Genomic DNA, 25,234 nt, shown 5'->3' with positions numbered 1-25,234 from the left:
GTCAATGGTTGTTTAAGAGAATGGAATTATGCTGAACTGCTTATTTTCTATAAAGTAAGTAAATCGCTCTATCGGAAGCGGCTGCTAGCAAACTAACGTACCTGTGGCAGTGCTTGTGGCAGTGTGGCTTGCCGGATCCGTTGGATTTGCAGGACTTGACGGTACACCGGCAAGCTATTTCGGGTCCATTACTCTAATTTGCGCATGACAAGCTTTGGAGCAGGCTACCGCAGCTCTGCTGCTCGGGAGTTACATGTGCTGCCTGGATAACGAGTGAGTGAGACCCAGAAGTCACCCTCTCCCCCGCGCTGGGCTAAATACCCCGGTGGTGAAATACGCGGTGGTGGTATGGCGAAGAGAGGCACAGTGGGACTCTACCCTCAAGGGGTAAGTGTGAGGCCAGCATATATTGCCCGTGAGTGGTGGTGAATCCCGAATTTGGCGCGGCCCAGTGGTGTGTCATGGGCTTTGGTTTATCTGGGCAGTATTTGTACCTCTAAAACCTTGCCCTACGGGAAGCCTTGAAGGAAGGGCTGGTTCGAGTCTGTAGACTCTCTCAATGCCGTGTTGATCTTTATTTTAGATCAAGTTGAAAACCTCGACAGCAGAGGAAAACAAGGCAGAGAGTTGTGTGGGGGGAGTGTGGGAGAGTGTGGGGGCTATAAACTGCCCTAATCTTATCACACCTGAACTTACCTTTTCTATTGCTGCCCCTTCTTTCCCATCTGCAATGCTGGGAAAAGCCGCAAGCCGTGGTAAAGCAGTGGGCAATTGGGGAAAGAAACCCTATGGCCTGTGTTCAACTAAACAGTCCATTGAAGCCAGCACTGAAGCACAGAAAAATGGCAAGGAGCAGGAAAAGGTTTGAAAGCACAAGAGGAATTGAACCAAAAAAGGACCATTGGACGTCTTTTTTCCTGCTGAAATTCCAGTTCAGGTGACATCTTTGCCCTCATTAGACACAATACCCCCGCTAGCAGAAGCTGATAGTAGTTACCTACCGCTGGATCTGTACAATGATTCATTACTACAGCTATGCTATGCTTTACAGGACCGTACGTCCCCCTCTGTAGGTGGGAGGAAAGGAGAGAATGCAGAAAAAATGTTGACACAGTTGCAACCATCTTTATCAGCAAAGGAGTCCCAAGTTCTTTCTCCTTTAGGGGATGAGATAACTTCGGGAACTGTGCCCCCCACACAGGGGTAGTGGGGGACACTTTACCTGCTATTGAAATAGAGGATACTCCTCAGCCTGTTGGAGGGGGGGGCAGCCAGGTTATCTGCCAGTCCAAACATGTTTCATGGTACCGCACTACCTTCAAGCACACTTACAGAGGAGGAGTATAGTACACACAAGACTTCTGTAAACCATAACAATGGTATTTTAAACTTTGCGCTTAAAATTTTATTAAAATTGTGGGGTACAATACATGAAGATTTGAAGCTTCAAGGGGTTGCAATAGCAAAGATATATGAACACCTAACAACTCTGAATCAACCTAAAGAAAGGGCTATCATTGACTTGTGGGAGATTGCCCCTCAAAATCCACCTGCCACAAAAGGGCTGTGCCAAGATTGTGCCGTTGTGGAATCGAGGGCAGGGTGTTTGGACTTGGCACTAACACCATCCCTTGCAGACTTAATAAAGGGCTCATCAGATATGTGGCCTGTAGTTAAACCTTAGGGGAAACAGATTAAGCAGAAAACACTGATGGCTCAAAAGAAGTATAACACTGATCAGCCGACCTTAAGTGATAAACAGAAAGGGAATCAACCTGCATTAAATTCAACATTGCAACCTTGTATTGCTAATATGTTTGTTTGTTTGTTTGTTTGTTTATTTGGTATAGCGCAGAACCAAACCCGAAGGGGTAGCTGGGCGCAAACAGTACAAGATTGCTTAAGAACTTAGTTACAGGAGAAATACACGTTATGCGGTTCGCAATTAAATCAAGAAAAGTGCAGTTTATACAGTTCACGTTAGATCAACGAAATAAAGAAATGCGGAACTACGGTTCAGTCTAGTTGATCGGATGTCATTCAGCTGGTTGCAGGCATCTAGTGTCTATGTGGGAGGGGGAGGTCGAGCTAAGTGTCATTGGCACGGATCCAAGTGAGGACTTTTCGCCTGAAACTAGAGTAAGGTTGGTCCATTCTGAGATCCAAGGGGAGTTTGTTCCAAGTTTGCGCAGCTATGATTGGGAAACTAGAGCCGGCGGCTGTACTCTTTTTGAATCTAGGCACCACTAAGGTGAAGGCGTTGGTCAGTCTAGTGGGACGGTTAGAGGTTCTCTTGTGGATTCTGTTGGCCAGATAAGGGGGGGCAATGTTGTTGAGACATTTGGATGTGAGGGAGAGTATTTTGAGGGTGATCCTGTCTTTGATTTTTAGCCAATGGATATTTTTCCTAAAGGTGGAGATGTGGGCTCTGTTAGGAATATTTAAAGCTACTCTGATAGCGTTATTTTGGAGAGTTTGTAGTTTGTCAAGGATATACTTGTTAGAGCCTGCATAAAGGGCATTGCAGTAATCCAGCTTGGATATGATGAGAGCATTGGCTAATGTGATGCAGCTGGTCTCAGTTAGAAAAGGTCTGCATGCTCGGATCAATTTGCAAGTATATGCCGTGGAGGATGCTAGCGAGTTCGTTTGCTTTTTGAAGGTGAGCGCTGAATCAAGATAGACCCCGAGGGTTTTGACTGCAGGCATCACTTTAATGACGTTATTGTCAATGTTGAATGAGGCATAGTTGGGGTCAAGTTTTTTGATAGCCAACGCTGAGCCAGTGATTAGTAGCTCCGTCTTGTCGTCGTTCAGGCAGAGGCCATGGGATGCCATCCAAGCCTGAATGAGGAGATATATCTTATTTACTAAGTCCGTGTCTTCCAAGAAGTTACCCGAAAGGGGGATTAGAATCTGAGTGTCATCTGCGTAATTAGTGTAGACAACACCCAGTCTGTCCAACTTATCAAACAGGGGCTTAGTAAAGATGTTATACATCGTCGGAGAAACACATGATCCTTGGGGAACACCGCATGAAACTTGTATGGGATCAGCGGCTGCTGAGGGTGAGAAGACTCTCATTGTCCGGTTTGCAAGGAAGGATTGTACCCAAGTTATGGCATCACTTGAGAAATGAGCGGCCGAGCTTAGGTGATTGCATAAGACTGCATGATCTACCAAGTCGAAGGCCGCGGATAGGTCAAGGAGGAGTAGCATCGCTGTTTTACCATTGTCCTTCAACTCGTCAATTTGGGTCTTGAGGTCAATCAAGGCTGTTTCAGTGCCATGAAGGGGACGGAAGCCAGATTGCCGTGATCCTAGTAAATTGTTAGTTTCTAAGTAGTCCTGGATTTGCAGGTATGCTACTCTGTCTATGATTTTAAGTAAGAAAGGGACAGTAGTGATGGGTCTGTAGTTAGTTGGTATAGCAGGGTCAAGTGTTTGTTTTTTTAGCAAGGGAAGCACCCAGGATTGTTTGAGGTTGTTCGGTACTAGATTAGACTTAAAGGATGCATTAATGATTTTTGAAATGAAGGGTGCAAGGTCTCGAGCTGCATCTTTTATAATTTGGGCCGGACAGCTGTCACCTTTACAGTTGGAGGGTTTTAGAGATAGTATGATTTTTTCTGTCTCCAATATGGATATCTTTCTGAAGCTAAATAGGTGGGGGGTGTTAGATTGGTTTGGGAGGAGCTGAGGTTGCAATATGGGTTCTGTTGGCAGGAGCAAGGAGGCTTTTTTGTTAGCAATTTTAGATTGGAGCGAGCTAATTTTATCCGCCAGGGCATTTTGTATATTAGTGCACCAGGACTTCAGTTAGTTGGTATAGCAGGGTCAAGTGTTTGTTTTTTTAGCAAGGGAAGCACCCAGGATTGTTTGAGGTTGTTCGGTACTAGATTAGACTTAAAGGATGCATTAATGATTTTTGAAATGAAGGGTGCAAGGTCTCGAGCTGCATCTTTTATAATTTGGGCCGGACAGCTGTCACCTTTACAGTTGGAGGGTTTTAGAGATAGTATGATTTTTTCTGTCTCCAATATGGATATCTTTCTGAAGCTAAATAGGTGGGGGGTGTTAGATTGGTTTGGGAGGAGCTGAGGTTGCAATATGGGTTCTGTTGGCAGGAGCAAGGAGGCTTTTTTGTTAGCAATTTTAGATTGGAGCGAGCTAATTTTATCCGCCAGGGCATTTTGTATATTAGTGCACCAGGACTTGTTTTTGGGAATGTTGTCAGGTGGGGTTATGGGTGATTCCATTTCACGGAGGATGGAAAATAGCTCCTTGGTGTCTGATTTGGCTTTAGAGATTCTGTCATTGAAGGTATTTCTTTTAGTGTTTATGATTTCCTTTTTATACTGTTTGGCAAGGGTGGCTAATTTGGTTTTGTTCTCCTCGGTGGGCGAGTGTTGCCAGATAGACTGCAACTTTCTTTTTTGGATTCTAAGGTCTTTCAGGTGTGGCGTGAACCAGTTGTTAAGGTGACAGAGTTGTTTGCTTTTGCGCAGCTTGGTGGGGGCAATCGAGTCAAGTGCCTTGAGCATAGAGCTGTTGTAAGCTTCTACCAGCGACGTAGGGTCTGTAATGTTGTCTAAGTTATTAAGAGTAGGGAGAAGGTAGGGTAGGAGTTGTTCTGATGTGATGTCTTTTTTACTTCTGGTGGGAAGTGGCGGGGCCATGAGTATAGGTTTGGGCCGGATAAGGTCTAGTGAGACATTGAATACAATTAAGTGGTGGTCAGTCCAGGATTGTGGTATTATGTTGGTAATACTGATGTTACAGTTCCGATCAGCAACCCAGTCTAAGGTTCTGCCTTTGGCATGAGTAGGAGAGGAGACTTTTTGAGATAGGGCGTAGTCATTCAGGAGTGAGGCGACAGATAGGGCATGTTTGTCGTTGCTGTCATTAAAGCCCAGGTTAAAGTCTCCCAGTAATAGTATTTGAGCGTGGTCTTTAGTATTGTTGGTTATAATGCTGGTTATGTCGTCTTCAAAGGTTCCCAGTGGTCCAGGTGGTCTGTAGATAACATGCAAGGTGAGAGTCCGGTTACAAGAGAGGTGCAATTTGGCAGTAAGGAGTTCACAAGATGAGAATATCAGGGTAGTAGCTAGTTTGATGGGTAAGGTAGCTTTGTGAATGATGGCTAGGCCGCCACCTTTAGTGTTAGGTCTATCGACTCTTAGTAGTTGGTAGCCCTCAGGTATAGCTAGCATGATGGCAGGGCCAGCTGCATCATGGAGCCATGTTTCGGTTATGACTAATAGGTCTAAGTTTTCATTGGTTAAGGTGTCCGAGATCTCGGTAGCATGGGCGACCATGGATCTTGCATTAATGAGAGATCCAATTATTGATAGGGTACTATTTGGTTGAGTCGAGGAGGGTTGTTTATTTTTGGTAGGGGCATCTCTTTGTATCAGTGGCTGATTAGTAGTTGTGGGAGCAGGGCGAGGGGTGGTGGGTTTGGGGTATTGCGAACGTTTGTTTGCTAGATCGATATAGCCTCTGTGATTGTGGTAGGAAGATGGTTCATGAAGACAGGACAGTCTTGCCCTCAGTCTCATGTTTCTGTCCTTAGCAGGGTGTGAGTCCGCAGTTGCAAATGCCATGGTGGTAAGGAGGCTCAAAGCAATGTGTAGAGATTGGTAATAGGTGATTTTCATTCTGGAGGTGGGCAGGGATGCGAGGGTGGGCAAGTTCAGGTTCAAGCTATGGGCGTGGACTAGGTTACATGCAAAGGCGTGTAGTTAGTGGTTCGGTGCCAGAGAGGTCTGAGCAGTCTGTAAAGAGACCTGTATATTGGCTGTTAGGTGATCTAGGCGAGAGCCAGGCTAGGTTCTATGTGGGCAAAGCAGTGGCAAACTAGGCAAGTGTAGAAGACTAGCTAGGTAGTGTGTCACCTAAGTATGTCAGGGCAACTCGAAGCACATTGAGGTATATAAAGTGGCTAGGGCAGTGTTATACCTAATGACAACCATGGGGCAGGGGCACAGGTCGGGGCACAAATCTGGTGAAGTACTATCTGCAACAGCACAGAATAAGGCACAGGTCAATTGTGGTCTATTGGCGACCATAAGGCACAGCACAAATTAAGGCACAAATCAGGTAAAGTCTGATGGCAACCATAGGGCACAGCACAGAATAAGGCACAGGTCAATTGTGGTCTATTGGCGACCATAAGGCACAGCACAAATTAAGGCACAAATCAGGTAAAGTCTGATGGCAACCATAGGGCACAGCACAGAATAAGGCACAGGTCAATTGTGGTCTATTGGCGACCATAAGGCACAGCACAAATTAAGGCACAAATCGGGTAAAGTCTGATGGCAACCATAGGGCACAGCACAGAATAAGGCACAGGTCAATTGTGGTCTATTGGCGACCATAAGGCACAGCACAAATTAAGGCACAAATTGGGTAAAGTCTGATGTCAGGTTAGCCTTGTGCAATAGATCTGCAGGGTCAAGTGAAAGGGTTAAGCAGCCCAGCTATCGAAGTACAGCAGGGGTTGCATAGGGGCCTTTGTTAGAGAGTGCCGAGTGAGTTTAAGGCGTGCAGTTTTCAGGGTTCCAGCTAGAGGTGCCGGAAAGGGGCCCTCGGGCTTACCGTGGTTGTCAAAAGAACAACTAAAAAGAGCAGCAAGGTGCAAAAGACGGTCGGCACAGACTGTGGGTACATTAACCAGCTGGCTGTTAGAGGAAGGACCGGCCTGTGTAGTGCCCACTTGGGAGGAGGATACAGCCACAATACAGGATCACACAGTTTGTAATTATGTAGCTGGATCACATGTCGCCCTACAGGCGACCCAGTCTCCACGGGCTGCTCCTAACACTGCCCCCAGTAATGCTGATGCCCCCTCTTCTGATTCACCTCACGTATACTCTTCCCTCCCTGCTACTGTGGTGTTACTACAAAGAACCTTGACTATTGCTCCTAAGGCAGATGTAAATGGGCAGCGGCTGAATCGTGCTTCACTTTTGTCGTTGTTCAGCAAGGTACCTTCCCTTAGGATACATAATTCTGGAGACTTTGACTTTGTGGAACCTCTACGTATATCGATAATTAGGACCACCAAAGTCCATTGTAGTCTTCCAGAGACTGTAGCACTTATTAGATCACACTCAGCATCCTTGGGTCATCTGGGGTATGATTTAGATATTCCAGCAAGGATGGAAATTTCCGAGGAAGGATGTGCTAAATGTAACTGCCCAAAATTCAAACCAGCGGGCCCCAAAGGTGAATTGAAGCCAGTAGCAAAATGTAATGAAAAACAAGGCTGGGAATTGTTAAAGAATATGATTGCCACAAATATATGTTCAGATTGAAATTGGTCAGTCCAGTCATGAGTTGGAATACTAGGGGGTTCAGCCATTGGCTTAACGGAGGCAGTGCTCAGGAAGTCCTGTTTACCCATGAGGTTTTTGTGTTACAAGAGACTTGGATTACATTTAAGGTGGAATTTGACGGGTATGTGACTTTCCAAGTAGAGGCCACCAAGGGGGAACTTGGACGCCCCAAGGGTGGTCTTTTAATAGGAATAAAGTCGACATATAGCCCGAGATTGGTAAATGACCCTAAACCTGGTGGTAATGTGCTAGCTGTGGCTGTGACCATAACAGCGAAAGGAGAAATGCAACAAGACTTGTTAATCATAGATGTATATGATCCTCCAGGTACTTCGAAGACTGAGTCTACCTTTGAGCAATTGGACACCATTTTAACGAATTGGGATACAAGTAACCCTATCATATTGTGTGGGGATATGAATGAGAGATGTGTAGACTTAGAAGGTTGTGGCAAATATGAGAATGTAACTGATTATTGTTGTATGCCACAAGCAACCTCTAATATCAAAGGCAAGGCATGGGTAGATTAACTGAATGAATGGAGGTGCATTATCCTGAACGGACGTACAACTGGTGATAACCCTGGTCAACCAACGTGGGTAATGGGAACTAAGAGGGCGGTCCTGGACTTTAGGTGGTTTCGGAATGTGTTCTGGATAAAGTCATTGGTATTCACATTGCACCCAACACCTATAGTGATCATGCTCCAGTTAACCTGACTGAGTGGGGGAGGGGAAAGGGATTTGGGAACGTATGTAGTAATGCTTCCATAAATAATCAAGGGAATCGGATAAGGTGGACTCAGTTCAATATTGAAAGAATGAGGTCCCCGATCTTCCCTGAGGTATGTTGTATGAAGAGTAAATTAAGGGAGAAATCTCCTGAGGAGATAGAGGCATGGATACAATCTCTCACACACTTTCTCTTTAAGCGCACACCGGCTCCCAAAACTGGCTGGAAAGCTGTGGAAAGGGGCAAGTTTGATATCAGGATCCAGGACCATAAACGATTAATGCGGCGAGAAATCCGTGCCTGTAGCTCTACCATTATCGCAAGACCCAACAACGCGAGAAATGGGAAAACTTCATACAGACGCTTATGAGTAGAAATACTCGAAGAATCTGGCAAACGTTAGGAGAGGCAGGAGGGGACCAGGCACCAAGAATAGTGAACCCCATTGGTGAGGAGCAGTAAGTAGAACACATTAAATTCAAGTTTTTTGACGTAAACATACCTGCGCCAGTTACTACACTAAGTACAAATATATGGCCTTTACCTCTAGTCACAATGCGATAAAGCAGGTCATTATAGCACTTAAATCCTCTAATGCCTCCTGCCCAAATAGGCTAGCAAATTCAGTATTAAAAAATGATCCGGACAAGTGGGGACATATACTTTTGACACTCTTCTCGCGTGTCTGTAGGTCTGCTGTGATTCCGTCCTCATGGAGAAGGTCGGTAATTATACCAGTACACAAAAAGGGAGATCGATGAAACGCCGGCAGTTACTGACTTCTCTCCATGCTTGACGTAACCAGCTAAATATTTATGACACTTGTCCTTAGGGAACTTGAAACCTGGATTGTAACAAATAAAATCTTGAACTACGCACAGACTGGTTTTAGACCTGGTTCTGGGACAGCCCACAATAACAGGGTCCTGGACTTATTGATCAATAACACCTTGTGCAATAAAAATCCTACTTTATCCATATTTTTTGTGGACTTTTGTAGTGCATTTGATCAAGTCAAAAGGGAGACCCTGTGGGACAAGCTAAGTGAGTTAAAGTGCCTGAGTTGGATATCACATGTATTGACGAGCCTACATAGCAACAACAGTGCCAGGGTCAGACTTAATAACGAGGGAGAGGCCACTGATCCTATTCCTATTAATATGGGAGTTAAACAGGGTTGTGTGGGGGCACCTATGTGCTATAATCTATATATAGCTGATTTGTAACCCTGGATGGCTGCCAAGGCAAATTGTCCACCAAGATCTATGCTGACGATTTAATATTGTTTGATTGTACGTTGTCGGGAGCAAAGAGCATGCTAGAGGAGTTATCCCTGTATTCGGCTCATTTGGAGCTTACTATTAACTTGAGGAAAACTAAGATCCTGGCTATAACCAAAAGTGGCCTCCGTCGCTCAGGGGTTGAGACAAACCTGGGCAGAATAAGTATTGAACAATCTTACCCATACCTGGGGTTAGAATTTGATATTCGACCTAATTAGGACTTGATTATACTTCAAAAGAAGAGGCAGGCAAAACTTCTTACATTGCAGGCCTGTAAATTTGCTAAAGGTACAGCAGGGTATAGTATTGCGGGTATTATTAAACTTTATCAGCAGTGCTTCGTTCCGGCAATCTTGTATGGCTTGAAGGCATTAGCCATACAAAACTTGAATTGGCTCAATATATTAGAGGGCCAGTATTGGTGCACAGTACTGGGTATGGGCCCAGCCTGTTCTGTCCAGTACTTGAGATTGGAGCTAGGCTTAACCTCATTGATAGGCATGGCCTTGCGATCTTGAGGTGTGTTCTATTTGAAAGCTATTGCCACTTCTAAATGTAAATTGCTTATTATATAATTTCTTTTTACTGAAATAGACTGGTCATATGATAAGAAGCGTCCAATGTCATTTATACATTTAAAAAAATAATTTATACATAAAATGAATAGATGGGATTGCACCCAGATTATATCCACCTGTCCACCTTGAAGGGGTACGAAGCTGTAACGCATGTAATCCACAGATACAGAAAGTCTCAACAATATCTGTTATTATGCCCAGACCCAGAGGTACGTCAATTCATGCTAAGGTTGTGGACAAATCAACTCCAGGTATTAGCGGTTGTTGGGCCTCGGCTGGGCATTCCACTAAAGGATAGGTATTGTCGTATTTGCATGAAGGGACAACATCTTGAATCCATCAGGCACGTTTTAACAATGTGCCCTCAATTAAGCCCATTGTACATGTGCCTGTTGGGAAAGTTGGTAAGCAACTACGACACCATTAAGGGAGAGTCCTTCTGGGATTACTGTCTAAATTCGAACTCTATTGGGACCCAGCTGGCATTATATAGGGTCTGGGTCAGAGTCAAAAGTTTATTACTAAACCAGCCGGCTATACTGGACCCTAGAGCGGCTCCCTAGGGTCTGGCCTCTGTGCCTGTCAGTTGATGTTTGGCCTTCTGACCATCAGGCTTGTTGCTTGATGCTTAGTGTTAGTGCTTAGTGGCTATTGTCATTGCCATGCTACAGGTATTATGTATACATCGGTTGTTCAAGATGCATAAGAAGCATAAGAATCGAGATTTACATCATTCATTTATGTATTCATGTATTGTATTACACTAGGATTTATATGCTTAAAAATGTTTATGCTTATTTAATGATTTAATGTACAGTTTGTATGTATGTTTGTATTAAGTTATTAGATGTATTTTGTATCTAGTATTGATTGTTTTGTGTAAAGTTCAAATTTGAACTAATTCACAATAAATGTATTATTATTATATTTTCTATAAACACTGAAATTCCCCATCTGGTGGAAAGCCAGTGCAATAATTACAGCAACCACATGAACAACCCGTCAACACCCCTCAATTCTTAGATTAGTTTTACTGCAATTTTTGATAAACACTATTTGTATAAGGGAGCTGCCAGGCTCTATGCAAGTTTCAGTATGTTCAGAAATAAATGATTTTTAAGTCACCATATCAATGCTTCTAACTGTCTTGTATGATAATGGAGTGCATAGAAACAACAAAAATCACATGTATTAAAGGGGTTTTGTGAAGCACTGAACAAGACACTTAGCGGCCACGACAGCGTGCTATTTTGGGGTTGTGTCATATGTTTTTTTTTATTGTGGGGGGATGAATCCTTGTTGAACACAAGCTCGCTCGAGTTATGCTGAATTTAAACAAGCGAGGCAAATGGAGAGATGGCAAATGGAGAGATGGCGAACTATGCTTTGTCAGGTGTTATAAGTTATAGTTACAATTGTTTATAACACGCGGACCCGGGTATCGACCCTGTGCTCCAACGCGTCATTTTGCTTGCACGGCAAGAGCGTTGCCCCAGAGCTATGGCGAGGGGTGAGCATATTTGCTAGATCGTTTGCCTCTTTGTCTCGGAAGGATAGCTCAGTAGCAACGTGCTCGCCTTGAAAGCAAGACGACACGGAGCAACACAGTTTCGATCCCCGAGTCTGCGCTTAGAAACCTCTGGGTATTAAGCGTGTTATAAATAACCCATCATATCATATCATATCTTGCGTTCTGACTACTGTAGTCCTGTATTGGCAAGGAAAAGTCTAAAGCCACATCTCCCAAAGCCCAGAGCAATGTTCAAGAATGGACTAATTACACTTGGCACATATGATATGATATGATTTGGCATTTATAACGCGCCTGTACAGTGTTTCTAGGTGCGACAAGACAAGGAGGGGGAAACAAGGGAGGAAAAAATAAATATCTTACTAGGCCTTGTGTCACTCAGATCCCGCAAGTGCGAGGAAGAGGGAAGGGGAGAAGGGCCAGGGGGGAGGGGAAGGGGGAAGTGCAGTTAACTCACAAGTGCAGCCAGCGGGTGGCTCATAAGTGCAGAGAGAAGGGGCTGTAGGGTTGCAGATACAGACCCTTAAGTGCTGGGGCACCCAGAGGCAGTATGAAGGCAACTGGACATGCAGGAGCCTGGGCCCGAGTTCAGAGGGTGACCAGGTGACCAGTGTGTGAAACAGTCAGGTGCATCAGCAGGGGAGAGAAAGAGCGAAAGCGGAAGCGAAAAGGAAGGAGGAAGGTCTTCAGTTGCTTTCAGAACCGGAGGTGGTTCTGCTCAAGTTTGAGAGAGGCAGGGAGAGTATTCCAGAGGGAAGCCCCAGCTGAGGCGATAGATCTACCCCCAACTCTCTGCTTGTAAAAGCGACTGACCCTCAGAGAGTTGGAAGTGGATGAGTGGAGAGCTGCTGAAGGGAGATGTTTTGGAAAATATAGTTGGAAGTAGAGCGGTCCAGGCCCCAGAAGGCCTTATGGATGCTGCAGAGGGTCTTGAGGTTGAGCCACAGGGAGCCAGTGAAGAGATTTCAGAGCTGGAGACATACAATCCCTGGGCTGGAGGCTGAGGACAAGTCTTTCAGTCCTGTTCTGGATGAGTTATAAAAGTCGAGGAGTAGAGTCAGGAAGATTTATAAAGAGGCTGTTGCAATAGTCCATCCTGGAGAGGACCAGAGCTCTGGAGACAGTGAGTTTATGGGGGAAAGTGAGAAAAGGAAGAATACCTCTGAGGAGGTTCAGCTGATAGTTTGATTTAGAGACGCCACAGATGTGAGGAGAGAAGTAGAGGATGGCGTCTAAGATGACACCAAGGTTCTTAGCCTCACAAGAAGGAGCAGGAAAAGGGCCCAGAGTGGGCGGCCAGAGTGGGAGAGAGAGGAAAGGAGGGAGCAGGTGTTCCAATGAGGAGGATCTCAGTCTTACTGGCATTAAGGCAGAGATCATTGGCGGCACACCATTCCTCAATTGCGGCCAGACAGTCTGGTATGAGAGAAGAAGCAGGGCTGGCTGAGGGGAGCCTGAAAGAGAGCTGAGTGACATCCACATAACATTGAAAATTGGAGCAGAAAGAAGCGACGCAGTGGGAAAGAGGTATCAGGTAGTGGTTGAAGAGCCAGGGAAAGAGGTTAGACACCTGGGGAACACCACAAGTAGAGAGAGAGATAGACAAGAGGAAAGACCCCGGTTGGACCTGAGAGAGTCGGTCGGTGAGAAAGGAGGTCAACCAGGCCAGGGCCTGGTCAGTAATACCAAAGTTGTCACGGAGACGATTGAGCAGGATGGCATGGTTGGCCATGTCAAAAGCAGGGGATAGATTGAGGAGAATGAGGACAGAAGGAAACTTAGAAGCAAGATAGGAGAGCAAGTCTTCACGGGTGTTCAGGAGAGCAGTTTCCATGCATCTGGCAGCTCTGAAACCAGACTGGTGGTCATGGAGGCAACCAACAGATTCAGTGTGAAGATCAAGCTGGGAGATGGCCAGCTTTTCCAAGAATTTGCCAAGGAAAGGAGTGATGGAGATCGGGCGATAGTTAGCCGGAGAGGAAGGACGGCCAAATGCTTCTTTAGAAGGGGGTGTACAAGACAGTGCTTAAGGGGGAGGGGAAGTTCCAGTGGCAAAGGAGTGATTGCAGAAATTGGCCAAGACAGGAGCAAGGGTGTTGATGTGGTCCTTGATTGTTCTGAATGAGAAGGGGAGAACCTGCTTTGACGAGACTTTCATAGATCGGACTTGTCCAGAAACATCATCAGGGGTGAACAGGGGAAAGGAGGAGAAAGGGGGAGGAGAGACGGCCTGAGACAGACCAGGAGTGGTAGAGGAGGCAGAAGAGGATGTAGAGGAAGAGAGGGTGGACAGGATGTCCTGAGTTATAGTAGTGAAATGAGAGGCCAAGTCTGTACAGTGGGCCTGGGAGGGAACAGGAGTGGTAGAGACTGCAGCAGGATTGGCCAGCTTCTTGCCGATTTTGAAAAGTTCAGCTGAGTTGCTAGATGCCACAGAGATGCAGGCTTGGATGTAGGCTCTCTTCTTAGATAGGACAGAGAGTCTGTACTGCCATTGGAGCAGGCGGCAGACCAGTTTTTTGGGGGTGGACCCGATGCCCTCCACTTCCTCTCTGCCACCCTACACTTGCATTTAAGGGTGGCAAGGTTGGAATCGTACCAAGAGTTGCACTTGGATTTGGGCTTCAAGCAGATCCTCATGACAGGGGCAAGGGCTTCCAGAGTGTTAGAGATAGGGAGATGAAGGTTAGAGATGGCTGTGTCAGGGTGTGAATCAGCCAAAGGTTCAGGAGGAGGAGAGAAAGGACCATATGGGGGGGTCCATAGGCCTGGAGAAGGAACGACAAAGAGTATGTCGCTAAGGGTCTGTCTGGAGGAAGCACTGGTACAGGTATCAGCGACAGGGAGGCCTGGGTTGGAGACCATGATGTCCCTTTTGAGCTTCTTCCTGCCAAACTTAGTGAGAAGGATAGAATAGTTCATAGAAAAAAAGTTAGAAAAGATATGTGAGACAGAGAGCACCATAGGGTACGTGGGGTGGAAAGAAGGGTGTAGGGGGAGGGGAGGTTATGCGGGGGGGTCAGACAAGAGGGAGGCACCGGGGGACATGAAAGGGTGGGGGCACAACAAAGAACAAAAACAATGGGCACGTAATGACTCTAACCTACCAAAATGTCATGTACCCTCGTTTTGCAAACAATTTACAACGTGAAGCATCTTTACTGAACAGCGCTTGTTGCTGAGTTATCACTATCAGAACTATTACGTTCCCCCATATCAAGCGTGAATACCTCACCTTTTGTTTCTTTTTAAGCATTGTATAGGCAATATTACAAGTCTCAAAATGCAGGGTGAAAAGCTGGAATGAATATGATTTCTACATGTTTGATAGTGGAGAACTTGGGTACTGTTCCAGAAAGGTGGCAGGCTATGTCTGAGCTGTCCAAGCCTCACCCCCAATTGCCTTGAAGCAGCACCCAGCCCCTCAGCGCTATACAGAACAAATGCATTATTAGGTCGCCTATAATGCCACCTCATTGGACCAGCAGATTCTGGAATCCTGTGGGCCTAGTGTTAGAGTGGTTCTGGGGAGGGAGCATCACCGTGCAGGTGGACAACCTCACCTTCCCTTGACCATCGGGCGGGGGTGGAGGGGATGCTTCTGCTGTGCTGGAGTCCTGGATCTCCTCTGGAATTACTTATTCGGCAGAGATAAGTAAGTTCTGCCACAGGAGAAGGTGCTGAGAAAACTACAGTGTGCTCTGTGCTGAGAAGAAATCAGGCTGCCCCTCTCATCCATTCCCTCACCCCAGCAATTGACATTCCCTACCCCAACTGGAAATGTTCCCCCTCCCCCCTCTAATGTCCCCAGTTTTGAGCCAAAGTACCTAGTGTATCCTCCAGTTGTGAGTCAACATTTACCCCAGGGTAAAGTGTGGGGTAGCCTAAAACCCCCATCTGTTACCTGAATAGATAGAATCCAAGATGTCATGCTCTGGTGATGTTTAAATTAGGATTACTGCTTCTCTGTCCATCGTTTTCATATTATTCCTCACTTCAAGTCTAGGATGATGCCTTTGAAATGAGACCCCTGAGGCAGATTCTCCAATCATCTTTCTGTATGCCGCTGTTTCTGAACCCTTGTTGATCTCTGAATGATTCCTCTGTACACTCTGGGGGCATATCACCCACAATGGAGGAAGCAAAGTTATTATTTCCTAAACCTAGTAAAGATCCATCCATATGTGGGTCATATCGTCCAATTGCATTGATAAACCTGGTTGCAAAAATGTATGCGAAGGTCTTAGCTAACAGGATGGAAGATGTATTACCCTCATTGATAAATCCGGACGACCAATAAGGCTTTATAAAACAACACCAGACACCTGACAATATCAGAAGAATGTGCCGTATATTAGAGAAAGTTGAAAAAAACGATATCCAGGCAATTCTTCTATCCCTAGATACTAAGAAAGCTTTTGATCGGGTTGAGTGGTTGTTTCTTTTTCTGACTTTGGCCAAGATGTGGATCCGGCTAAAGTTTATTGGTAAGATTCAGGAGAACTATAGACAATCTTGCGCTAGACTACTCATCAATGGCCTTTTGTCTCCTGCCACAGCTTTACAACGGGGTACAAAACAAGTGTACCCATTGTCACCGCTGTTACATGCCTTCTTGCAAAGATCAGACTGATGGAGGCAATCCGAGGGATACAATTTGGTGGAGTCGCATATATAATTATGGCATAACCCGATGATATGCTATTGTTGGCACCTGACCCTTGGTCTACTTTATAAGCGGCAGAACACGAGCTAGAAACATTTGGAAAAGTTGTTGACTTAAAAATCAATAGAACCAAATCGAAAATTTTAAACTTATCCCTGACGTATAATAATTTGCAGCTTTTAATATCGCATACACAATTCTTGTGGGCTCAGGTAGGGATGAAACTATTAGATGTAACTATAACTCGTACAATAGCAACCTTGTATGAGGCTAATTATCCCTTTCTGTTAAAAGAAATTAAAGGCTATGTTAATGACCCCCATATTTAGAAGTGGCCTAGGGCTTCCAAATTTTCAAAAATGTTATCATGCAACGCAAACAAGGATCCTGAAAGATTGGTGTGCAGAAACTTCTGAGAAAATGGGGTCCGGGGGAGTCTTTTTGTTTGTTCTTATTCAAAATGCCAATAAAAATAATGTATTTGAAAATCACAAAAATGACTTATTTGATAACATATAATCAAGATTTTGGTTTGAAATCCTTACTTCACTCTAAGTATTGAGGTTGTCAGAAACCATTAGAATCTATCCTTACGACATTGACCCTTTCACAAGTCTATGGTAACCCACCAAGGGGTACAGTTTGTGAGCGACTGACTAGCTGTCTGGTTTCCACTCAGTTTCATGTGTTGCAGTTTTTGGGTCCAGTTTTTGGGTCCAAGTGTCTCTGGATCTTTTACCAGTCAGCTCCTACAAATTTGTACTACTTGACCAGTAGAAACGAACATTATCCTTACTTGCAAAGCTGTCTAGTGGTGCCCACCTTTCCTCTTCAACATAAAAAGGATAGACCCATAACCAAACAACACTGTATCCATCCTCATATGTCATCTCCATTGCTCTTATTTTAATGACAATAGTTTAGAGGTTTCAGAGCTACCTAATAGCCATAACTAAAAAGAGCATAAATTCAGCCATGTGTGACCAATGACACCATGGGCCTCATTACAAGGTGGGCGGTAAGGGATTACCGGCACTGGTAATGGCACCGGTGCCGGTAATCCCTTACCGCCTTACTACGAGGTCCCTTAGCGGGTCCCTTCCTTAACACCTGGTTTTACCAGGCGTTATGGAAGGGACCCATTAAGGGACTTCAGAGCTAATAACGGTACTGCAATTTGCGGTACCGTTATTAGCACCTTCCCATTGAGCCCTATGGGGGCTGAAATGGGAATGGGGAATGGCTTTTTCAATGGGGACTTACCGGTCCCGCAAAGGTCGGAATAGACTGGAAAGTCCCCATTGAACGGGACCGGACACAGTACCGGTATTGGAGGTAGTCATGGCGCTGATAGCGCCATGACTACCTCCAACCTCGTAATGAGGCCCCATGTAACAATGATACCACGTGTGAGTCCTATCCTCTCATATAATAAAATTGTCATTTTTGGTCATTTCAGTTTAGCATATTTTACGTAAGCCCCTGATACAAATGATTTTTAAACGAAAAGCTCAGGAAGTGGTGTCCCCCACATTTAGAAAAAGAGGTTTAGTACAGCACAAGCATAATCAAAGCTAACTTCCTCTTGCTTGCTTTGGCTAAGTAGCTGATTCTGTGGCCTACCTGCGGCAGGCGAGAGCCGGCCCCCAGCACAAAGGCCCTCACAAAGGGTCCTGCATGCACCTGTCGGGAGCCCCTTCCTTGCCGCTCCTTGCCGCTGCTCCTGTAACTTTTTCTCCCTGTTCCATGTGGCTCTATGAACAGACTCAATGTTACCCCCTGCATTTCAGAACAATGAGATTCTCGCATCTACAGTTCACCGGTAAGCTCCCCGTATTCGCCCTGCCCTGGATTCATCCACCTACCTGGCTGCCTGCTCAATTTCGTATCCCATCCCCGTGAGCATAAATGCAACCTGCAGCTTTCTGCCCCTGATATAACTACGTGACTTACATTTACATCTTATTCACTTTCCTGCTTCTAATACCAAACTCAAAATTCCTTCAAGTGTGCCTTAAACCCTTGGCCAAATCGTATTCAGGTGTGCTGTAATATCGTTGCATCCTCCATGTTGTACTGTTTCCAGTGCTTTCTGGCAAAAATCGAATTTCCAGTGTATTGATTGATTTTGTCTGCTTGGCCGCATGGTGAGATTCTATTATTGCATAGTGCTTCTGAGCCTCTCCCCTGCTATCCTCTGACTACCCCCATTCGTCGCTGCCCTCATGGTTCTCTCCATCTCTCCTATCTTTTCAAATTGCTTCTCCATCACCTATCCTCACTCTCTCACAGAGACTGGGAGGAAGACACTTAAAAAGGTACCCCTGAGTTCCAATCCTGGTCTGCCCATCGCAGACACCTACGTCAATGCTTCCTCCAGACAGACTTTCACTGACATTCTCTTTGTTGTCCCTTTTTCTGACTTATGGATTCCTCATACGGCTTCTGTCCTCTCCCCATTCTCCTCCTCACCCATTACTGGTGGCACGAGATGCAAAGTGCTCTTGGCTCACTTTGCATCTTCCAAGTGCACCATTAATGTCTATCACAATGGCACTATCATGGCACAGGGCTCTCAGCCCAACTTCCTCCTTCTTAACAGGCGGCTTCCATCTCTCTTCAATCTCGGAAGGATAGCTCAGTGGCAATGTGTTCACCTTGGAAGCAAGACGACACAGAGCAACACAGGTTCAATCCCGGGTCCGCGCTTATAAACCTCTGGGTATTAAGTGCGTTATAAATAACATATCATCATATCTCTTCAGCTTCTCTCCTCTCCAACTATCCCTCTCCCCCCTTTCCTCTGGTGGCACCCCACCCCTGAGCCCCCCTCGCAAATATTTTAAAGGGGGCAAGCAGCTCCACTTAGCTACCCTCAATACTTGCTCTGCTATCAAACACTCTTCTGACATCTGTCACCTTCTTGAAGTCCCTGACCTTAACGTCCTTGCTCTCACTGAGATGTGGTTCAAGGCCAGCTTTGTCACTGCTTTTGACACTCTTCTCCCTGAGGGCTACAAGATCCTGTCCAAACCAGACCCTCACGGTCCGTTGATGGAGTGGCTCTAACCTTCCTTCAGTGAATTCCTGCCTCCATTATTCCCACTCAAACCTACTCATGCATTGAAAGCCTAGCCTGAAGGCTCTCTGTCTCACCTACCTCCTCTCTTACTCTCGCTACCATCTACAGGCCCCCGGACCAACCACCCTCTTCCTCTTTGAATGGGCTTACCTGTCCTCCTCTCTTCTTGCCTCCTCCCCTAAACGTATCTTCCTTGGGGAAATTAACATCCATCTGGACTCTCCAGATGTGGCAACTGTTCTGTTTCACGACTTCTGCAACCGTCTTTCCCTCACTATCCTTGGCTCTGGCCCAACCCACTCTGCAGGGCAGACCTTGGATGCTCTAATCTCAACAGACATCCCTCTCTCCAACTCTCTTACTACCCCTCTCTCCTGGTCTGACCACTCTCTCCTCTCTTCCCAACTTGACCTCCCCTGTCACCTGATGATGCCTCCACCCGCACTGCCAGTCTCCTTCTCCATCATTCGACCGAGGAATCATGTCTCAGTCACTGCATTTGCCTCTTCCTTCTTCTTTCCTTCTCCACTTTCATTTCACTCTCCCTCTAACTCTGTTGTAACTAAACTCCATCTCGCTATCTCTAACACCCTGGACTTACTTGTCCCGCCATGAAGATATGCATGAAGCCTGCCTCCAAATGCAACTCTTGGTATGACTCAGACTTGGCAGCTTTGAAGAGAAAGTGCAAAGCTGCAGAGCGGAAGTGACAGGCATCTAGCTCATCCTCTGACAAACTGGCCTGCTGCCTGCTCCAAACGCAATATCGTTTCGTCATCTGCTCCAAGAAGAGGGCTCATGTCCAAGCATGAATTTCTAGAGCCACTAATAACATGGCTGAACTCTTTAAAATCTGCAAGGAACTTGCCAATCCCACCGCAGTCTCCACCCCTCCTCCTCCCTCCCAGGCCCTATGCTCTGCACTGGCCGCCAATTTCTCCTAGAAAACTCTGCACATCCTGTCCTCTCTGTCATTCGCTCCCCCCATTCCCTATTTCTCTGGCCTCCCAGGGCCCTGCTCCCCCCATACTCTCCTCCTTCTCTCCCATTGCATCAGATGAGTTTTCTAGAGTTGTCCGCTCTATGAGGTCTCCTCCAAGCAGGTGCTCCCCTGCTCCTCCAGAACCATCAAGGACAACATCCCCTCTCTCGCCCCAGCCTTGGCTGACCTCTGCAACCATTCATTTGCCACTGGCTCCTTCCCATAACCCCTTAAACACTCTCTTGTACACGTTCTCCTAAAAAAGCCGTCTGCTGACCGCTTTTGCCCAACTATCACCCTATCTCTATCACCCCTTTTCTGGGCAAACTCATGGAAAAACTGGTCATCTCCCAACTGAACCTCCACACCGAAGTAGCTAGCTGCCTCCATGACCACCAGTGCAGTTTCATGGCATCCAGGGGCACGGAAACTGCCCTTCTGAACTCCCATGAGGACCTACTCTCTAATCTGAACTCTAATACTCCCTCTGTTCTGATCCTCCTTGATCTTTCTTCTGCCTTCGACACAGTCAACCACTCCATCCTTATAAACTGTCTCCATAATACCCTATGCATCACTGACAGGGCTCTGGCGTGGTGTACTACCTTCCTTACAAACAGACCATCCCAAAGTGCAAATGGGTCCCTTTCTCCCATCAACCCCACTCTCTACCTGTGGCATCCCTCAGGGCTCTATCATATCGCCATGGCTCTTCAACATCTACCTGACCCCTCTGGCCCACCTGATCTCTACCTTCTCCCCTCATTTCCAGTGGTATGCAGAATACACACAGCTCTCTTTCAAGCTGCTATCCTCCCCCCTCTACCTCCTGCCTCATACCTGACTGCTATCCAGGCATGGTGCTCTGCCAATGATCTCTGCCTTTATGCCAATAAGATGGAGATCATTCTCATGGGGATGCCCACTCCTTGTTTCCTCCCCACTCTCTGGCCTGACTCCTTGGATCCCCTCCCCTCACCCACCTATGATGCAAAAAACCTTGGGATCATCTTTGACTCCTCTCTCTCTTTTTTCTCCACACAACACGGACCTTGACAAGAAGTCAAACGTTCAGCGGCACCTCCTCAGGGGCATGCTACCTTTCCTCACCTTCCCCCAGAAGCTCAACATCTCCAGAACCCTTGTTCTCTCTAGGCTGGACTACTGCAATAGCCTCTTCCTCAATCTTCCTCTTTCCTCCCTTCACCTCCTTCAACTAATCCAGGAAAGGACTGCAAGCCCAAGGACCACATCTCTCCAACCCTAAAATCTCTCCACTGGATCCTGACGACCGCAAGGATCAAATTCAAGACTCTTTGCATCATCCACAAGGATGCCTGGGACCTGGGACCTCTCTACATCCAGTGTTCCCTCCCTAAACATCTCCCGGCCAGAGTCCTTCGGTCCTTTGGCTCCAACGCTCTGCAGGTCGAACGTTTCTCCAAGCAAAGAGTGGCAGGTAGATCCCTTTCCTTGGCTGGTTCCTCCCTCTGGAACGGCCTTCCTTCCCCCCTCAGACTTGAGCTGGATCTTCTTAAGTTCTGGAAACCTCTCAGGACTTTGCTTTTCTCCTCTTCCTGCCCTCTCCGCCTCCTGTGGTACCTCTCCCTCTGCAACTGGGGCCTGTTCCCTTCAGAGTTATTCGGGGACCAGACCTCCCCAGCACTTGCCTTCAGCCTCCCTTACCCTGACCAGCCCAACCTTTTCCTCCTTGTCCACCGTACTCTTCGCCCCTTCCCCCTCCTCCCCTTGCCTCCTTGGCCCACGTAGCACTTGCTCGCCCCCACCCTTGGGGCACACCACTCCTGTACTTCCCCCTCTACCCCCTCCTCCCTGCACTTACCACCTGTCATGCACTTGCACAGTAGGATTGTCACAAGGTCAATATAACTGTTTTTGATGTTCTACTTTTGTTGTTCCTATGTTCACATTCTCCCCCTTGTCTTTTGGCACTTGGAAACACTTGTGTATAGGAACCATACAATAAATAAATAAAACAGGCACACCAGGGGCAGCCTAAGTGAACGCTTCACTCATACAGAAGACCTGCACACAGATAGTGGATTTGCAAGCTCTACAGACAATCTCTCACACTCCCTCCATCACACTCTTATACTATCTCCTTGCTGTTGTACTCTCAGTGTTTACGATAAATATGGACCAACTACCCCCAAGTCCTTGCATCTCAAACCTATATTCTTGAATGATACTAGTATAATTGTGTCTTTCCTAGGTGGATCCCAGATACCGTAATGACTTGTGGTTTTGAAGGGTATTAGGTACCCCCCGCCCAGTATTTGTTTGGGAGTTAGTCAACCAGAGCATTTTAAACATGATGCTTTTCTCTATCAGGAGCCAGCATAGCGATTTCAGAGAAGGGGCATTGTGTTGAGATTCTTTTAATCAAAGCATAAATCTGACTACATGATTGTTGACTAATTAACTGCTCATCTCTGATATCTATTTGAAACCTGCAGTCATAGAAAGAATTCTGTTAGAGCCGACAGAACCCTTCATCCTTCAAAGGTTGAAAAATTGAGGATCATTAAATGGAGTAGTAATAACATTTATTAAAACACTTAAATTAAAAGAATCTGCCACGAAGTCCTATGTAATAAGAATTGGCAAAACCAATAGTTTTGATGTTTATCAGGGTGCAATGAGGAGAGCGCCAAGTTTCAATAGAGGATACGAGAATGGATCCATGTGTGCAAGAGAATGAGGAGGAAACAAAAAGGGAGGAAGCCATTGAGAGAGGGTGCCATTAATGAGAAAAAGGGCTGCAAGCAAAGATGAGAGCTGGAGAAGATGGAATGAGGGAGCAAGAGGGGATATCTTCAGGAGTGCCAGTGTGAGAGGAAGAGCAAGGAAACCAGGGAGAAGGGTGGGAAAACAGTGGCTGCACAAGGTGAGCAAGTGTGGCAGTGTGAGGTGAGAGAGAGTGTGACAGCACAAAAAACAGAGAGAGCAACAGTGCAGGGAGAGAGAGTGACAGCAGAGAGTAAGAGAGAGAGACAGAGAGAGAGAGTGGCAGAGAGAGAGAGCACATGGCGAGAAAGAGTGACAGTGCATGCAGAGAGAGAGTTCTGCCACAGCCCCCTGCTATACAAAAATCTCTGGTGCACTACATGGCTGGTGAGACTATATATATGCCTGCCAAATCAAATGGTATGGGACTGGGAGAGGGCCAATGCAACAATAATGCAATTTTATGCACTAACTTTGGGGGCCACTAACATAGGAGCCGGAGGGTACACAATTCGTTCCCTAAAATTATTAAATCTGTTGCATTGTTAGGGTAGCTTGTTCCATATAGTTTGAATGTAATCACTTAAAAGGACTTTAGTGTGTGCAGTTCAATCAAAGTGAGATTAAATATTTTGCCCAGGTTCACATACATTAGCCACACAGTGAAGCAGAGATGTTAACCCATTCTGCAATTCAAGCACTTGACCACACACCTTCCAAGCTTTACCTTGTACAAATATTTAAGTTTTGGATTTTAATGCCTACAATAATGCTGTATGATAGGTTTAGTTGCAAAATATACTAATTGCAGAAAGCTGACAACATGTAAATCATTGAAGAAACATGTTCAGCTAAAAGAATATAATTGTAGCTTTATATTTCACCTCCTGAAAGGAAGCTATAAGCCCCACAATGCAATATAATGAAATCCTAAAACATCATCTATTTAATGCTACTGTACTTTGAACACTTTCAGACACACACTGGGCCTCATTATGAGTCCAGCGGTAGCCGCCACCCAGGAATGGCCAATTACCAGGGCATTACAGCCCTGGCGGATCCGGTAATTGCCCATTCCTGGGTGCCAGAAAAAAAAGCTCCCCATTCCCATTCAAGCCTGACAGGGCTCAATGGGAATGGGGAGGCCGGATGTGAATGGTGCTGGTGCATCCGCCATGGGCTTTGAAAAGGCACCCGCGAGCAGACCTCATAGTTTGCCGGTCCGGTGACAATGGTACCGGCAAGCTTACCGGTACCGTTGTTACCAGACCGGCAACCTTATAATGAGGCCCACTCAAAGAAGCTGTGTAATAAACTAAGTTAGTTATGAAGATTCTTTGTCACACATTTCCAGCTCATTGTTCTGTATGACGTTAAGAATATGTGTCAAGCTAGTAGACATCATGGGTATAAATGAATCTTTGAAATGGGGATTTACTCTGTTGCTCACTTTAACTGATTTTGAAGTGGGCACAGATTTTCAAGACAACTGCTGCTGTTTCTTGGTCTCTCAGTTGGGAATGTCCTATCAAACTTAAGAAAGGCTGCACTGCTGAAAACACAAGAAATGTGTTTGCAAGACATTAAGGTGCTGACTGCAGAGGCTCAACACCATGTGTTTGTGTCTCTGCAATGCTGTGACTTGCAAAATGGTCAGTGCTTGTTCACCCGAGCCGGAAAGCGGATTCTGAATATAGAGATAAAATGCACCCAGAACTCTTTTCATGAGCCTTTGAAGTAAAGATGCACACTTTGAGCTTACTGTTTTACACTTTCAATACTGGACACATATGAACAAACAATGTATGCCCAAATACACTGCTGTGCTGTGTAGCCCGAAACAGTAAAAAAAATCTATAACCCACACACTCCCGTAATTTCCTGCAAAAATGTTTTTTAGTTGCCCAATAATATGGGAAATAGCCAATCTGGCAACCGTGGATGGGAGCGAGATGGTAGACAGACAGGGATTGAGCAGGCAAAAGAAGGATTACTATGTGAGTATAGGATGAAAGGATGGGCTTTCCAATGAGACTCCTGACTGGGAGAATTACTAGAAAACACCCATGCATTGGTTTGAATTGTGCTGGGCTAAATAAAATAACATGTTCTGATGCCACGCATTAATTCCTTGGCATTTTCATTTACCATGTCAACCAGATATGCTGCTACTGAACACCCATGCTTCTTTCTTGTGTTAGTGATGCTTTGCCACATAGGTGACGCGTGCGCCATCATACGCGCCCCAACCAAAACGGTGATATTAGCATCATGTTTATTGTTAAACTT

General features: G+C 45.9%; 1 protein-coding gene across 1 annotated transcript in view; it reads right to left on the bottom strand.

The window, feature by feature from the left end:
• ITM2C (integral membrane protein 2C) overlaps positions 1–25,234 on the bottom strand; it is a 261,271-nt gene that overhangs the window by 55,477 nt on the left and 180,560 nt on the right. The window lies entirely within an intron of this gene.

Source organism: Ambystoma mexicanum, chromosome 10, assembly GCF_040938575.1.
Source record: "Ambystoma mexicanum isolate Mex_15411 chromosome 10, UKY_AmexF1_1, whole genome shotgun sequence".
NCBI classification, from domain to species: domain Eukaryota; kingdom Metazoa; phylum Chordata; class Amphibia; order Caudata; family Ambystomatidae; genus Ambystoma; species Ambystoma mexicanum.
Note: the sequence above shows the minus strand (reverse complement) of the source record. Positions and strands in the feature narration are given on the sequence as shown.